This window comes from Dufourea novaeangliae, unplaced genomic scaffold (genome assembly GCF_001272555.1).
Source record: "Dufourea novaeangliae isolate 0120121106 unplaced genomic scaffold, ASM127255v1 scaffold44, whole genome shotgun sequence".
Taxonomy (NCBI): Eukaryota; Metazoa; Arthropoda; class Insecta; order Hymenoptera; family Halictidae; genus Dufourea; species Dufourea novaeangliae.
This window is the reverse complement of record NW_015373919.1, coordinates 560822-579475: the sequence shown is the minus strand read 5'-3', so window position 1 is coordinate 579475 and position 18654 is coordinate 560822.

The window sequence follows — 18654 nt, the reverse complement described above, 5'->3', positions numbered from 1 at the left end:
GGGGCGCAGGCGGAGAGACGTAGAGTAGTCACTGGCTACCAGTTGAGAAGGGTGATTTAGTAGGAGAACAGCAGGCGGCGCCCGATTATTTTTGGTTTTATCCGTGGCGGCCATTATTTTTGGTCTCCCGCTTGCCGCAACTTGGACTCCGGGCACAGCTAGAAATTTAGTGTGACCGAGTTCAAGTGCGCAAAAAGCCCGCTCGCCTCCGGCGAAAACTACACGGCGCGCTCTGCCGACAGACGAAACAGTAGATACATCGTGGCATCGTGAAGGACGAACCTACTGCGGTAAATGAGATGACCCCCTGGAATACTGCGTCAGCTGGTAGCTGACCGCTCCATCACAGTTGCGTATCCGTTTTTGTATTAGAATACAGAGGCGACAACATGTTAGTTATGTCTAAGGCTGGCTTGATGATACGGATGTAATCTCTTTGCTAGTTTTAGGATTAAGACATTTTATACGCGCTTGGCTGTTTATTTCTTGTCAGGTTAAGTGCCATTTGTGTCAAAATGAATACAATACATTCTGGCCTATTGAGCCATACGTATTAATATGGATATTGTGTCCTTCATTCAGATTCGGTCCTTTTTTTACATAGTTGGCCAACTGCAATATCATTTATCTTACATGTTGGCGCTTGACGTGTTAAATGTAGTTTATTGCTGGGAGGGCTGCAAAACATCTGCTTACGGAAACGATGAATTTGTAGTTTCTTCTGGATTCTCAATAGCAATTGACGTAACATACAAAATTCTAGGCGACCTGGAATCACATCTCCGAGCGAGCAATCCCATTAACCAGGATTTCTCTAAACATGGGGACGTATACGAAGGTGGAGTGATAATTGCGCGGGCTAACGCAGGAAGAGTGTATTAAGAATTTGTTTCTGTATTATGTTTCAATGTAGTTCCACTGCAAATCGCTACACTTGGTCCATCGATGTTGTAATGCTATAATTCCGGTCTGGTAAAATTTCTCGTTCTTCTCTGCAAAATATGCCGTTACGGCTGTGTGACCATACAAACACATCAGCATTTTCGATGGCTCAAATTCACCAGTGCAAGTTTGAATTGGTACTCCATCCTCCCCTATTCACCGGACCTACATAGCTCCGTCGGACTTCCACTTATTTCCATAGCTCAAAAACTACACGGGAGAGACAACGAGTTTCGTTGATGAAGAAGTTGTAGCTACCGTAACTGAGTTTTTTTTGCAGACGAGGGCGAAGAATTTTATCGGACCGGGATTATTGCATTACAAAATGGACCGACCAAATGTAAAGATTTGGAAGGGGACTATGTTGAGAAGTAATGTAAAGAAGAATTTTTAATATTCTCCCAATTTTGAGAAACGAGCCAAACAAGTTATTGATTGATTTCTCGGAATATCTGAAAAAAGTAGAAACGCGAAATTGTCAGATTCAACTCCTTGGAAGGGGAAGACGAACTGAGACTAAAGGAGCTAACAATTTGGATAGACAGATTCACGCAACCACTCGACAAGCTAAGACACTACATTTTCATTTGTACTAGTTGGCTTCTACTAACATTTGTAAACTACTTTGAATTTTAAAGTAATGGTCAGTTAGGTAACCATGCAGCAGTTGCTACATTATTTCGGCTTCTAACGTCAGTATTGAAGTTACTATGATCATAGTTCATTTCACCATTGTGTAAACCGTAGACCGCAGATCTTCGTGCAAAGTCACAGTTTAAGGTACTGATTTCTGAAAATGAACATTAGAGAGGAATTCATTCCCTGTAGTAGATGCATTATTATATTGATTATAACGTACAAATATTATGAAACTATATCAAAAGTTTTTATTATATTGTGTTTTGCAAGCGAAGAATGTGTTAACATTCGCAGTCTTCCAATCAGGAAGGTTATCTGATATTTCAAATGTGAATCATTAACAATTTCTCAGAGGAAAATGTGTGTATGCAACTATGAACAAAATTATAGAATGAGCAACGAAAGTATTTGAACGATAAAATACTTAAAGGTTCAGAACACTTATAAAAATTATACATATATATTGCGTTAGAACAACTAAAATAGTACGTACATTAAATATACAAAAAGTTTGAGAAAGAATTAACAATATGTACACAGATGTAGAAATATATAAGTAACAGTAATTAAGTAACGACATAAAAATTTATTAGAACCATTTAGTATACAAGACCCTACTGACTGTAAGGTCATATAATTTTTCTCTACTATAATTGCACTTTAGTCATTTTTTGGTTAGTAGCTTTACATAAAAATACAGAAATACTTTAAGTAGAATCAGTTGTCAATTCTCTTTAAAAAATGCGATTTTCGAATTTGATAAATGTTAACGCACGCAATCGTGGTTTAAATATTACTGAAAGTATCTAGGGAGTACTTATCGTCAACATTTAATCATAAATCCCGATACGTTCGGTAATTGATTTCAGATTTTGAAAATTTTTTATCACTCATTACTAAATTGTCTTAATTGTTTATAATGATATCCTACTATGTATTGATTTTTTCTTTAAATTTGAATGAGATTCACCTTCTATATTCTTGTAAATCCAGAATACGATTTTTCTAAACTATTTTAGTTTATTTTCTTCACATGAGAAAATACCTTCTTTTGCATTAAAATAAATAATCATGACTGTAGTTCGTTTTAATTTTGCAATATCAATGATACGAATAATATTTTACATTCAGCGTAACATATTGTTAATATATGTATATTCTCGAGTTTTTGAAAGTCCATCATAATTACCGTTTTCTCCAGAAATATATCCATTCGATTTCTTTCATGTAAGCCTGTAGGAAAGAATGAAATGTCTAAAGAAAGACACATGGTACTTTTGAAGCTGCTAACTTACGCAGCAGAATGAGAGACGGATATCAGTGCCGGGGAGTGAAAGGAGGGAATTACTGGCAGTTTCCGAAAAATGAAACAAATGATGGTGAAGCATCCCTTGGTACTAGTACCAGTTCGGCCCGTCAGACGTTTTTATTAATTTCTCTCAGATACAATTAGTTGGTCTATTCGTCAGACGCGTTTCATTAAGTTCCCCATTCCATCTTACTTATGCCAACTCTTTGCCCCCTTTTCTCGCCTGTCGCGCATCTTATCCACCTTTTACAAGAAAAATGGAAGGTATTGTGGGAGAAGTATATGACAAATTTTTGGAACTTCTGAATACAAAGTGAACGCGTATTATTTTCTAGAGTTTTTTTCATTGTTGCATATTTGTTACATAAATATAAATAGAGTAACGAAAACGCAGTTCTGATACAAGAATGTATTAACGATCAGAATATAGAAAAACTGAGAAGATAACAAAAGAATGTATTAAAACTATACTGCAGTGGTGATGCGCCATGTTTGTAACAAGGTTATGGTAAAATGGAAATTCGAAATAGGTATCTATCCGATCTTTTGTTTAGTCAAAATGGCATAGGAGGTTGAAACAAGATACCAATATTGTTTCTCGAATTCTTACAAAACAAATGCAGAATTTACCAAAGCATAGTGTATTATTTACCAGTAGGTACCCATAGCTAAGCACACGTGAGCCCATGTAAGAATTAATGGCGTCAGTCAGTAAATATGGTTTCGAGGTATTTAGAAATTTGAAAAATGTCTTGTAAAATCTCTCTGAATAAATATGATCATACGAGCGAATTCGAATATTCTCATCATACTGGGTATGATGATTATATGTATGATGACATCATAATTGAGTATGATGGTTATACCGAGTGTACTGTCTGTATCCGGAGAATTATATTCGTTTGGATCAATATTAACTCATATTGAGTTGATAGACTTAATACCTTCTGTTCTGAGTTCTTGAGTTACAAAGCTGGGCATACAGCATTTATGCACAAAATAGAATAAGGTTAGGATTAGCTTCCTACGTCGGGCATGCGAATAACGGAAATAATAGAATTTCTTAAAAATTGGCTTACGCCATTAATGGCCTTTTAATGATTCATATATACAGATGTATGAACAGATCTAACGATGAAGATGATGTATGTAACTACGTATTCTGACAGCATTGAGTATGGAAGATATATCCATACTCATGAAAATATGATATGTGGGAGAGGATCCGTGATCGCAAAGCATACTCAGAGCACAGAGATTGTGAATGAGGTAGTTTAATTGGCTGATTGTGACACAAATGAACCGTACTAAAACTGTGTCGCGCAAGGCATAAAAAACGGGTAGTTTACGAGCGCCACCGCTAGCTTGCGTCGCAGGGCGTTGACGCGTGTATCGCCACGCGGGTGCGTGTCAGCAGCGCTAACACGATATACAAACTGTTTATGTATCGAAAAAATAATTGACACTTAAGGAGTAATATTTAATTACAGAATTCAATTCTATCGTAATATTCGCTTAACAAAATAAGATATATAGAATGGTTTGGTTGGTAATCGGTTCATAAGGTAACACGAAGTTTCAAATTTCTGTATACCCCGCACACTGCGCGAAGTTACCATTTCACAAAAAATTTTACATAACTACATAAGAAGTTAATATCTATTTATACCTTTACACTTTTTCTATTTAAATTTCATATACCAGATAATGTAGGCACTTCAAATTGGCATCAACCCTTTATTCGATTATGTCAGAGAATTATGCATTACAATTATAAGGAACAAATCTAAAGTGGAAATACTGAACGACTTTCCTAGCATGGAACAGATGAATTTCCACAAACTTTGTCGAACAGTGTGGAATTACCGTTAGGCTTGTAGCGCTGAGAATTACATGCTCCTCGATTCGTTCGATTTAAATTATCGGGTGCTTCCCGGCTCGACGAGCAAATGCTGCAGTATCTACTTTGAGGAAGCGAGAAAGAAAATATTGGATCACGGGGAAGATGGTGGAGAGATCGAGAAGGACGTAAAGAGGCGAAGAATAGAAATGTCCTAAGAGGAAAAGGGAGCAAGGATAAATCGAAATACAAGCAGAGAGGAATGGTGAAAGGGTAACACGATGGCAAGGAAGAGAAACTGAGAGGCAGAGCAAACGGAAAAAGAAGCAACGTGGATGTACCGCCTGCAGAATTTTATGGGCTAGAGAGATTACGCGCCTTTGGTCGTCGTTAATTTCCGATAACGTTGCTTCTTCTGATCGGTCGGGATTCTGTCAAATTTCTTCGTTGCAAGTAACGGAAGAAAATCTTCTGAAACTTCTCGTACTTTGTTACTACAATTATTCAATTACTTGCAGCTAAAATCTACTGTACTGTATTACTAGAAAATCAAGTTTTTAAATTAACCTTGGTTCAGTACAACATTTAGTAGTTTGCAGGGTGTTTTAGTTGATACAGAATATCATTCAATTGAACATAAAGTGTAATCACTTCTTTCGTAATGGATTCTAGTAATATCGAGGTTTATCTATTACAAATTTGAGCGTATATTATCATCAGCCGCAATTCCACAAGTAATATATGGAGTTAATCAGAAACAAGTATTTCGCGATCCATGCGACATATGACAAACAGAATATTGTTTGAGGGGGAGAACTTTAACTGTCTGCTTGAAATAGAAACTTTGTAGCTTAAAGTTTTATTTGTACGAAAAATTTTCCGTAGAATTTTAAATAATAAATATGTATGTACGATATGTATCTAACAAGTATCAAAACTATTCGCTTTTAAATTCAGTGTCTATTCCAAAGTCCGTTAACTTCCTGAGGAATACTGGCACACATGTGTATGTTTAGTTTGGCTTCACAGACGCATGATTGCATAAGCTACAATGAACATTATTGTGAATAAATACTCACTGGGAAATTTCTCTGGCCGTTAATATTTTATAAATAGATTTGAAATAAATATAGGAAAAAGAGATTATTTCTTTCTGGTCTTAATAAATTCATCTCTGAATAGGTAAAAAATCCACCGACCCTTGTCTTGTATGCATTCCCTTTCTTATCAGCCAAGTAGCGAATGATGGTTTAAGTCAGCCTCGTGTTACCCGTAAGCAGCGGTAATCGAGTTCTTTTGCTCGGGCATAGACAAAGTGCAGCGCACATGGGCGAACGATAAGAAAAATTGGTCGAAACGAAACACCGACACTGGTAGATAAAAAAGAAACAAAGAAGTGAACGTGGAAGAAGGAACGATTAGGACGAAGAATAAGATCGTCCCGGTCGGACAGAGTTAGAAAGAAAACAAGGGTCGTCCATCAACGTGAGAGAGAAAGAGAGGAAGAGCAGATGGCCGATGCGCATTGGTCTCTAATGGAAATTAAATAAAAGAGAATCGATGAATGAACTGTAACCAAAATTGTGTTCGCCCGATGGGAAACAAAGAGTCAACTATGGCTGGGGTACGGTCACACGATGGGATGGAGGAAGAAAGATGGAGAGTGTAAAGGGTACGTAGAAAGGACTGCGAGCGACGAAGAACACGGCAGTGGGTGGAGGTGATAGAAGGGGAGGGTGGTTGAGTTTCGTTTCATGGCTGGAGGGTAGAAGGAGGAGAAGAAAAGTGGTGGGACGCCAGAGAAATGGAGGAATTGCCGGAGAGGAAGTCGACTGTGGGCCGGGGTGGCGACCGGAGAAATACGTATCCAGTTAGTTTTACACTGTGGCTCCAATTGATTCGAAATCGATTGTCGTTCGAACGATTCTCAATTGATCGATTACGGAGGGTGCGCCGCAAAGAGGGCTACATCCACCCCACCCGTGGCACCACGCTGCGAGCTCCGAGAGTTTGGCCTATAGGAGGACTTACTCTAAGCCGACGCCAATTGCATCCCGTTTTTTACGCCCGGTTGTTTCGACATGCCTTTACAGTCCTCGCCCGATCGTACTCCTTTCCTCCCGGACACCCAGCCTTTACTCCGCTACTACGATTTTACCTTAATTTCGTTGCTGCCTTGCTCGAAGTTCTTCTACAATTTTACGCTCCTCCTTCGTCTGGTCCTCTTTCGGTTTACGCTGTTACTTCCACGTTATTTGCTCGACGCATTCCGATCCGAAGAGTATCGATCAGCAAACCCGTGCTCCGCATGATTTTCGATGCACTGCAATGGATTGCTCAATCGTTGGCTGGTCGAATTGAAACTCTGTGAAAATATTTAAATGTTAATCGAATGCGTGTCTAGAAGAAGGACGTATGTCGGAAATTCTTTGAAAGGGGTCTTCCATGGAACAAGGGTCAATGTGATGTAGGAAACGCTTCGGCAACATTGTTAGTAGATACTCGACAATGGCATCAGAGATCAGGAGTTGAGCAGAAAAAGTTAATTATTATTGTTCTTTATTTGCTTCAATATAATTTTGCTAAAATATAACCTATGCCCTTCTTCTAGGCACCCATTCAATTCAGCTAGCCCTTAACCGGACATGTGGATTTCTCCGAGACTGGCATTTATGGGCAACGATAAATACGTTGTACAACAAAGTTACAAAGGAAAATTTCTTATATAACAATGTTTTGTTATATAGTGTAGACCCGGCTTTAGTCTCTTTCCAAATACTCTTCATAAAAAACTTGAACGAAGTGTATAAATGTTGCCATGTAGAATACATTGAAGAATATTTTTAGGATAATTAGAACGATAATCCAGCTGTGCATCAGTTCGCGGATGAATAATACAATTTTAGTTTACGCAATACGTACTGTACAGTTGCGTCAGTTGCGTACTGTACCTACAGTGCAACAGGAAACATAAAGTGAGCCCTGAACCATTCTAATCATTAGACCCGTACGGCCAGCCTGTTGCGACCCATGTTAATTAAATCAGTTGATGTATACATCGTCAGTCCAACGGCACGCATGAACCAACCACGGTTTCCGACGTTAACGTATAGTGGATATCACAAATGAGAACAATCGAAACTTCGTCATATCGAGTGATCGATTATTAATTAATCTCTTGTTCTAGAAAGCGTTATGTCCGACAGCTGAAAGTACTCTCCTCTCTAATACCCAATTTGATGTGAATTCACGTTGTAGATTACATATGATTATGATTATATACAGTAAATGAAGCAGTATTTAAGAAATATCAAATGTAACGTTCTTTTTAAACGAACATCTTATTCACTTTACGGATATCAACTTTGTTTCCAGAAATTTTGGAAACGAAGTAACTATATTTACAGTAGGTACCTTACGAACACTGACATTATTTATTAATATTATTATCGTAGATAGTATTGACAGTATTATTAAAGCATTGTGACTAAACAGCTAATTTTATGCGTTACGGTGTACACGAATCTGTAGAATTAAAATAAACTTTTCACAAAGAGTTGTTTTCTTCGACATTACTTCATTAATCTAAAATGTGCATTTGTGCATATTAGAGTCACGATGTTCCAATTACGAAAACTCTTAAAGGAAGGACCTGATAATGAATTTTTTTTTGTTAAATAATTAAAATGGTATAACTAATTATTCTTAATGACCACGTCAAAAGGGAATTTGTAATAAAAATACTGTGACAATACATAGTTTTACATAGATAAATGTTGTGTCATAAGGCTCCACGTCTTTCACACTGGAATGAATTTCATTTGAGATTGTTTATTAAAATAAACCATCTTCGTATTAAGCACAAGCTATACAGCGAATATTGGGCATTCAATCTTAACTTTTAATCGATAAGCAGTCTAGTATTCTTAACACGGAGGAATCAGAATTAGGTACGATCAATAAACATACAGTTTATTCCTCATGTAACGTTCCGTTGCATGTTGAACAATGTTTTAAAAAATATCATACTAAATCAAAATATTAATTTGGAAAATTTTATTGAACAGAAATAATTACGCCTTTTTCCTTACTAACTAATGATTATGTGGGAATCTGCAACAACATGTCAACAGTATGCCTTCAATTTGTAACAAAGCTTACGAAAAATGCCGGCGGTAGCCAATTGTTTTCGTCGTTATATGCCGGTGGCAAAAAAGCAAATCCTTTTGTTAAAAGTGCGGCTGTCAAAGTGTTAAGAAGAACAATGCTAATGCAGCATGCGACAGTGTAAAAACTTAAATATGAATTCCTTTGGAAATACACTTAACGAGGCGCATTCTGGTATTACAAGACGTTTTTCAAATCAGTCTTCGAAAATTTTGTTAACAAACACTATCGAGTCTATAATATATTGCGTTATTAAAATTAAACATCAACTCCTTTGGAATTACATTTAATGCTAGAATCTTACTGAAGCCATTTTTTAATTTTATTTGCAAAAGTACATTTACGTCTGAAAGAATCCTTTCCCAGAAAGTTTCACCTTCGACATTGAAGATCGTTACGGGGAAAGTGTTTGAAAACAATCAGTAACAGATTTCTCGTCCTTTGAACATCCCGATAATCTGTCGGCGCTAGGTAATCCAATTTCCTCGAGAAACGTCTGGTTCGGAGCATTTCCTTTTCCAATAGATCCCCCAATAACTCTGTCAATAATAATCACATTCACGGATATCGCTCCCCTTCCATTCACCGCCGAATAGTCTCTCCGTTGAGTCTGGAGGACGGGAGGGCTCGTAAAACTGTTCCGCGACGAATCAATTAAGCACAGACAAAAAGATGGAGAGAGGGGCGCTTAAGGAGTCGACGGCCCTTAGCGCGAACAGACAATCCTCGAACAAGATTTTTGCGCGATAAATGAAACCTAACCAACCTCCGAACCGGTTTCTAGTCTTGCAAGACAACGCGTGGCGAACAAAGGACAAAAGCTTCAGAAGGGGGACGGCGGCCCTAGTTCGGCACGGAGAAACTCGCTGAAGTCCGGAAATAATGAAAGGGTGTTTATCCAGAATTAGGTCCAACCCCCGTGGTACCCCCATAGTCCATCGTCCGTTCATTCAGACAAATTAGCCCGGCGGCGGCCCTTTGTAGTTTCGAGATTCAAAGCGCGTGTTACTCTTACCCTCGCGGATTCGTGTTGGCAGAGCTCTTCAACACTTCATTTAGACAGAACGCGGTGCCTCGCTAAAAGAAAAGTAAGGGATCCCCGGCCACTCGTCCCTGTTCGGCTATCGAGCTAACTATAGATTTCCTCGTATTTCTGACTTCGCTCTTTTCGCGAAATCGTTCCGTTGCAAGTTACCTCGAAGCGTTCGTTTCTCTTTGCCCTTAACTCCACTGAAGAAACGAATAATAATTTGACTGTGCCTGCGAAGCCTCAATACTTGCCGTCTTTTTAATGATAAATCTGATATCCCAGCTTCGAATGAAAAAGGATGAGAGTGAGACTTTATACGCTAGCATATTGAACAAATGTCTTTTTATTTTTTATTTAATAACTCTTAATAATTTGTGCCTTTGATTGCGGGTGTTGTGAGACGAGTATGAAAGTAGGAAATCTCAGAAATATTCGTGGTCTAGGCACGAGGAATGAATCAATTCTAACTGATATTATTAGGTCTCTCTTATACAGGGTGAAAAAAGGGTCTAGGACATTAGGAGCATATAATATTGACTGAGAGAAGTAAAAAATGTTTAATCAACATGTGTCCTAAAATCAATCGTTTCGATGAATCTTCTAAAAGTTTGTTTTCACATTTGTTACAGATGTTTCGTACGTCTTCCATCGATTTCAATACAACACTCACATCTGCGGGTCATAGATTCACGTATATTTTCAAATATTTATTCCTTCCGTGTCTCGTATTGTCTGTTGTCATACAACCGTCACGATCGTTCAATATGTTGCGAAGAGATCTACGATATCCACCACTCGTAAATATAAAAGTTAATTTTACACTGAAACGCTTGATTTTAGGACCTATGTTGATTAGACATTGAAACCCTTTTCTTATCACCCTGTACTTCGACAGCTTAAAATGCGTTGAAGATCAGTATCGTTGTTCGTTACTTAAATTCGATTGTGTGAAAGTTTTTCGTAGAGCGCCAATTTATTGTATTGGTTGAAAAGTATTTTTTAATGAAATTTAGAGACAAGTTTCACGTACAAAAATAAAACTTTATGAAACAACGCATAGTCCGTGTATTTATTAAATAATGTAATGTGGATTACTTTCAATTAATGTCTGAATTTAATTATCAATTTTCATTGACCTTCCAGAGCGTGGAGCGTCAGCGACAGCAGAATCTCTTGCATGAAATTTGGCAAATCCAAATTAGTATACTCTATTATTCACGGTCCACTTCACTGTACACTGTATACATTTTTTTCTGGTGTGTATTTTTGATTTTAGTGTTACGTATGAAGAATTTTCTCTCATACCTCCCGCTCTAATAGTCTGCGCTCGCACCCGGCAAATGAAAACGCTCTTACGTTTTCGTTATCTCTCGAGTAAGCGGGGGAGCAGGGCCCCGTTCCCATGGTGTGGTAACCAAAAAACTGGGAAGCGTAACGCAACCTCAACCGTCGAAGATTTCCTTATATGGAAATTTCATAGCATCCCCACCAATTTCTAGGCCTATATAAACACGTTGATTTCAACCCTCTGGGAATCAGAACTGTACCGTCGTCTTTAGAGTCACGTTGCGACACGTCCTTGTGAGTTGGTCATTACATTAGTGAGATCGGGTTAAGGTTTCCTTTCGGATCCAGTTAACCTTGTAGTAAATCGCGAACACTTTGTTTGTATTCCGGCTGGAATTATAACTTGGCATTATTTCCGTAAAATCCACTCACAACCCCCGCATCGCCAGTGCGTTAACACCGAGCACACATTCATTTCGGTAACAGTTATTATTTTTCTTATTACTTACTACAATGCGACAACACTACACAACAGATTTTTAACCAAAGACTGATTAGTTATTATACGGTTATTTTATAAATCTGTGTGGTTAATTTTGAACCCATAACACGATCCAGAAATCATTAGTATTATCGGTATACTAGTTTCCTCTATTTTAGAATAATATCAGGTCAACCGTTCCCACAACAATACAACTTTACCGCTCGAGTTGTTTTAATTATAAACTCAAAAGTTACGAGGGACCAACTAACATTGCCTAACGGCTCCTTGATTTCACATCAGGTTTGTTCGTGCATTACATTTATCCAGGAGTATTTCCAACCCAGTGGCTCCCTGATTTTGCATCGGGTTCGTCCACGAAACTTGGCCAATCCTGCGGCTCCCTGATTTCGCATCAGGTTCGTCTGTACAGATTTTCCACCGTCCACGCATCGGGTTCCTTCACGAGATTCACATTTCTGCGGCTCCCTGATTTCGCATCAGGTTCGTCCGCACGTGACTCCATTCCTAGGGGCTCCCTGATTTCGCATGATGTTCGTCCTCGCTTTCAAACATCCTAGCGGCTCTCTGGCTTCGCGTCAGATTCGTCCGCGCGCCATAAAGTGATACCATATTCCTTGGAAAATCTACACTCACCGCCCTCTTGGCGGTAATTAATTAATTTTTGGCTATTAATTTATTGCAGAGTGTACACAAAATGAAAGTGCGGTTCAAGAGCTTTCAAATGAGCTCAATATGAAGTCTGTACACTAAATAGAACTGAAGATATTGATGTATGAATGTAAGCGGGTTTTCAGTTTTAAGCATTTTGTGCAATCTTTAATCGTTTATATTTTCTGAAATATTAATTTTAAAAATCTGAAAAAAATCACACGTGTTTCTACGTCTTACAGAACACGTAGAAAAAACTTCAACAAAATCGGAGAGTTGGTCGAAAATTTTCACTTTAAATCGTCCCGGTTCACGTGGAATGACCCATACGCGTGTGACTCGTGCACTTCTGGGTATTCAACAACGGCAACCAAAAACAGGAAATAATCATGTATATTGATAAAGTCTACTAATTCGTAAAAGAATATCGAGATAATGAATATAAAAATTTCGTTATTAAGGAATTCATTATCTTGATATATTCAATAAGGTTATTTGTTGGCTTTTAACTAATAGAGAGAGATCGATCGGAGAAGTTCTTCGAACTGTTAGGGACAGTGAAAGGTTGTTACTTATACTTCTGTCAAGGTAAGCAATTTTCAAAACATTTTCAGGTACACGCTTGTAGTACAGCCATGTGTACCTTCATCCTGCACTCTGACAGCTGTATTCTTTATTTTGTAGTTATATTGGCAATTAATACCTCATGTAATCAAATGGTGTAATCTTTTGGTTACGTTTGTAAACGTTATAAATCAGTCATATATTCCGTTTCATGACAATTTACAGTAATACCATGTTGCCTAACACTGAAAGAATAATAAATTTAAAGCATTGATAAGAGAAGAAAATTGGAACAAAGCATGTTTTTCCCGTTTCTTCGTTAGTATTTTTTCAACTAGTTTATAACGCTAAGAAGTGTCCGAATTATGAACAATGTAGTACACAGTAACAATCTTTTTTAAATTGTGAAACAATTATCCAAAAACAGTACAAAGACTTGCGAGTCTAATAATTTTTACAGCTTTATAGAATGTACGTTATGAATGAATCATTCTATTTTACATGAAAAGGATTTTTTACATTAAATTTTACATTAAAAGATTCATATTCACACAGACTTTAAACATTGTATTATGGTAATAGTTTTGCGACTAATATCTATATTTTTCATTTATTGGTCTTAGTACATCGATAAGAAGGAATGAGATACTTATTTGGATTGAAGTGCAGATGTGAAAATGGACTGCTTATTCAAATACTTCGATCGATCTAATTAGCATTCAAATACGGAATGGTTAATATCTATTGCGGCGTGAGTTAGAATTGAATTCGACACTCAGCCGACGGCTACGTTTACCAACATTAATAATTCCTGCCGATCACTCGTACCAATCACTGTCAAACGGAATGCGTAAGCTTCTTGATTTAATAGAGAGATAATTGCATGACTCAAGCTGCGAGCGTTATCATGTAAATGACGGAATCACCGATTAGATTATAATTCGCTACTAATAATAAAGCGATGACATTAAATTATATTCTACTGCAATAAATTACCCTATCACCAGCACACTTAAGCTTTGTTCGTTTTTTTATTTACAAGATAATAACAGCAATTAAAACCAGAGGCTTTAATAAACCTTACGAAATTTTACTTTCGTTTTATCTTATACTTTTTTAAATGCTGTAAATTCATAAATATCAGAAATCGGCTAATGGACATAACATGTGTGGATGCCTAGATACAGTAGAAACCAATAATGAATCAATCATCTTTAGCAGCCTAGTTATAGTAAATATGAATTTAGAGTGAAACATTATTCATTCGTTCAGTCGCGAGTCGTAAAGAATTGTTTTAATTCTATGGTTTTGTGATGATGATATGGACTATTTTAAAAGATCCGCTTAAAACCATTAAAATTACATTATGAGTAATACAATAAATACACAAAATTGCGAATGAACTGGAATGAAATATAACATAAAAGTATATTGTATTTTCATGGGAATTACGTAGCATTAATATCGGCAACAAGTTTAATTTAGCCATTGTACATAAAGAAAGAAAAGTCATGAGAAAATAATTTGGAACAATTTTGGTGGTTAGACGACAATTAATTTCCAAATGCTCCAATTTAGCGCACATCATCGTGTCATTTTTTTACACAATTGTAGTTAGGACAAGTAACCGTTATAAAAACATATACAATAGACTCGCGGTAATTGCCCGCTGAAAAAATACCCGTTACGAACGCTACGTGCTCACACGCATTACTTACTCACGTCCGTTTTAAAAACGGCGCTTTTTTGGCGTTGAATAAATAGATGAGCTGCCAGGTGATCCCGCATGCTATTAGCTTTCGATAATTACCCGTTCCTAGAAATGCCCACCTCTAGAGTGAACAAGTGAAACAATTGCAAAATAGGCGTGTAAAAAATATTTTTTTTAACTAGAATAATTTTTATTAGGTACTCTTATGTCACAACTATAGGCATAACGGTTATTATTTATTGAAGAAGATTGACATTATATTTCAAACAGCGGTAGAATCAATAATTTTTTAAGTTTTTAAAAATGCTTCCAGATACGTTTATATATCACCACAATATATCCGAGTCTCAACAACATCTGAAACGTTACTCCAAAAAGTGTCTGATTCTGCGTGAAATGCTCCATTAACGAACACAGTAAACTAACATAATACAGTTTCAGTTTGATATTCCTACTTCGACTTCTTTTAATACAATATTATAGTAAACAGATTATTTTGCCAAAGTCTATATTCTAAGTGTAATTAATACAGTACTTAACTAGTTATTATAAATAGCGTAAATTTAAATCTTTTGTTGTCAATGAGATATCGGTATATACATACACATATATATCCTAGTGGTGAGTTAAAGAATTCTGATGAGAAATGTTGTAAGTGAAAGAATTAGGTAATTAAATTTTTAAGGTGGCATTGGGTCTATGTGTACTATAATGCTAGCAGAGGTGCAAGTCGATTTTTAAATACTGCTAATGTTTAACATTTGTTCTTATATATCTGAATTCTACAATAGATAAAATAACTACGTTTTCCGGATTGTACAGTAAAGTTCAATATTTGCAAATATAATAATAATATGTCGATAAACGAAAATGGGGATCAAATATGGTAGATAAAAGCTATTCTGTTGAATGGTCGTACATTCATGTACGTTATCCGTGTGTAATTACAAGACACCTCGCAAAATTCGCACGAATCCGGTAGTACCGCTTAAGATTAGAGATGTAATTATAAATTACGCTCTTCTGTGAATGCGTCCTAACAGTTACAGTGATTTACCGAATTTGTACGTCATTTTGTGACGTCATATTAAGGCATACCCTTCATTGAGGTCCACTACAGTTTATGCGTAATTAATTATTTTCTTTGCAGAATGGGAACGACAAATTATGCATTGATTTTCTGTAATTGAAATGTTTATGAAACGTTCCGAAAAATAAGAACTTCTTCGGTATGTTTTATATCTTTTGCAGATTTTTCTTTCACTCAAAGGCATAAATTATGGTCGCGTGTTGAAAAACGCAATAGGAAAGAAGAAGAATGTTTTTTAAACATACCTCAGACTGCTTAAAAGATTAACTGCTTTGTTTCACGTCTAAATTCGGTGCGAAGTGAACCGTACGACATTTAGCAGATAATAGAAATGCGACAGCTGAAATAAAGTTACTTTATAGCGTCATTCAGCAACAGCTGGAAGCAGACACAATAGTATTAATCCTGTGCATCTGAAATATGTCGAGCATTTAAGTTAAACTTGATGAAGAAAAAAGAAACTTGAAAGAACGACGCCGGTGTAAAATGAAACATACAATGTTACCATAAATATACAATGAAAACGTTATGCAAAACAATTCTCTTCTCCAAATTATATCAAGTCAGTAATGATGTTATTAACTTCAGTACAAAATTCCATAAGACTGTGAATACAAAGAAAAACTCAAAATATGCCACGCCGCTACTCTTGTAATCAATATTGCCGTGTTTCATTCAGTATACACACAATAAAACATATAAGAAGTTTTTCTTTAAAACAGCAGACAAACAACTTACAATTAGTAGAAATTTAATGAAGTACGTAATGATTCTTTTACAACATACGTATTTTCAATAGAAAGTTTTATTCTAACCAACAAATTTCTGGAATACTTTTATTTGTTGAATTAATATATTTAAATTGTATTGATAAATTTACAAGTGCACCCAGAATACCGTAATACCAAGAGTGGGATAAACATAAAAGCTTCTCCAAGCAAAACACAAATATCTCTAACGGAGCCTATGGCGTTTATGCTTATTATTTTTTAATTTTTTTTAAGAGCTCGGTACAATGTTATTTTAAACAATAAAACATACATAAACGAGTCAATTTTATTTAAGAACAATTCACCGTGTTACATTAGATTCACACATAATACATTAATATAATCAGAGATTTGAGGCTTTCACGGCCCGGCATCATACAGTTCTCACTGCTGAGGCTTTCGGGTATAAGCCGTGTCCTTGTGGAATTGTTTTCCCAACGTTTCGCAAGCATTGCAGCTAGCTTCATCAGGGGGTCGAAGACATACTGATACTGGTGTGTGCCTTGTGGTGCTCCTCTAATATACTGGAGATCCTACAAACACAATAGCAAGAAAGACAACGATTGTGATAAAACAGGCCAAACTATCCGACCACATACAGAAGACAATCCTGCCCGAAGAACCAAAGGCACCTAGACTGTACGGACTCCCCAAAATACACAAATCTGACATTCCACTAATTGTAAGACCCATAGTCAGCACTATCGGATCTCCTACTTACAACCTGGCAAAATACTTCACATCTGTCCTCAAACCCCTTACCGGTAATACTAACAGCCACATTTTAAACTCAACCCATTTTATCCAAAAGAATACGGAACATTCTCGTCAGCATTGACGTTAAATCCTTATTTACAAACGTTCCCATCGACGACAGTATAAACATCCTTAAGGACAAAATACCTGGTAACCTTATACCTCTTGTCCATCACTGTTTCACTTCCACATACTTCCTCTTCCAGGGCACCTACTACGAACAAGTATCAAGAGCAGCCATGGGATCACCCATCTCCCCTATCATTGCCGATATCTACATGGAACATCTAGAGGATCGAATCCTCAAGGAAACTCCATTAAAACCATCACAATGGTTCAGATATGTAGATGATACATTCGTAGTATGGAGTCATGGAAAAAATACTCTTAATGACTTCCTCAACTACATCAACTCCTTACACCCTAGGATACAATTCACCATGGAAACCGAAACTGAAGAACATACTATACCTTTCCTCGCCGTACTAGTAACACGGAAACCGGATGGATCCCTAGGACATCAAGTATATCGAAAACCCACTCATACCAACAGATACTTACAGGAGGACACAAGGACACAAAATACTTTTCAACGAAACTAAAATAATAGCAAAGACTACTTAAGGGATACTTTCCCAGAAAATATCGGGAAACGTTGGAAATACAAAAACACCCTAATAACATCAACAGGGACACAGGACACCACCTGAACCTAGTTCGGTTGACCAATTAAAATTCGATTTTGATTGATAAGTAATGAACCGGAACGTGACCAAGCTCCAGTATATTAGAGGAGCACCACAAGACACACACCAGTATCAGTGTGTCTTCGACCTCCTGTTGTAATGCTTGCGAAACGTTAGGAAAACAATTCCACAATGACACTGGTTACACCCGAAAGCCTCAACAGCGAGAACTGTATTTGATCGGATAGATCACAGAATGACGATTCATCAAGATAAATATAGTATTATATTCGTATTCATTTTTGACAGAACTTTGCAGTGTTTTAATGTTAAACGTAATGCAATCGAAAAAAAAGAATTTAAATATGTTTAATCTAACAAATGTACAGAGTGCCTCCAAAAGTTATGTACTAGCGGGTATAGGGTGATTCCTCATAAAAAGATAAGAAAAAAATTTGGAATAAAACTTTTTTATTTGAGGTTTCGTTTTCGAGAAAATCAAATTTGAACATCTGGAAACGCGTGCAATTGAATTGAACTTGCCCCCATCGCGCGTCTGTTCATTGCATTTCGTTTCCACTTACTACCATGACGAATACACGAGTTTCAGATTAATGTTCAAAGTCGATTTTCTCGAAACCATGACTGAAATGAAAAAATGTTATTCCAAATTTTTCTTTGTACATAACTTTCGGAAGCACTCTGTGTGT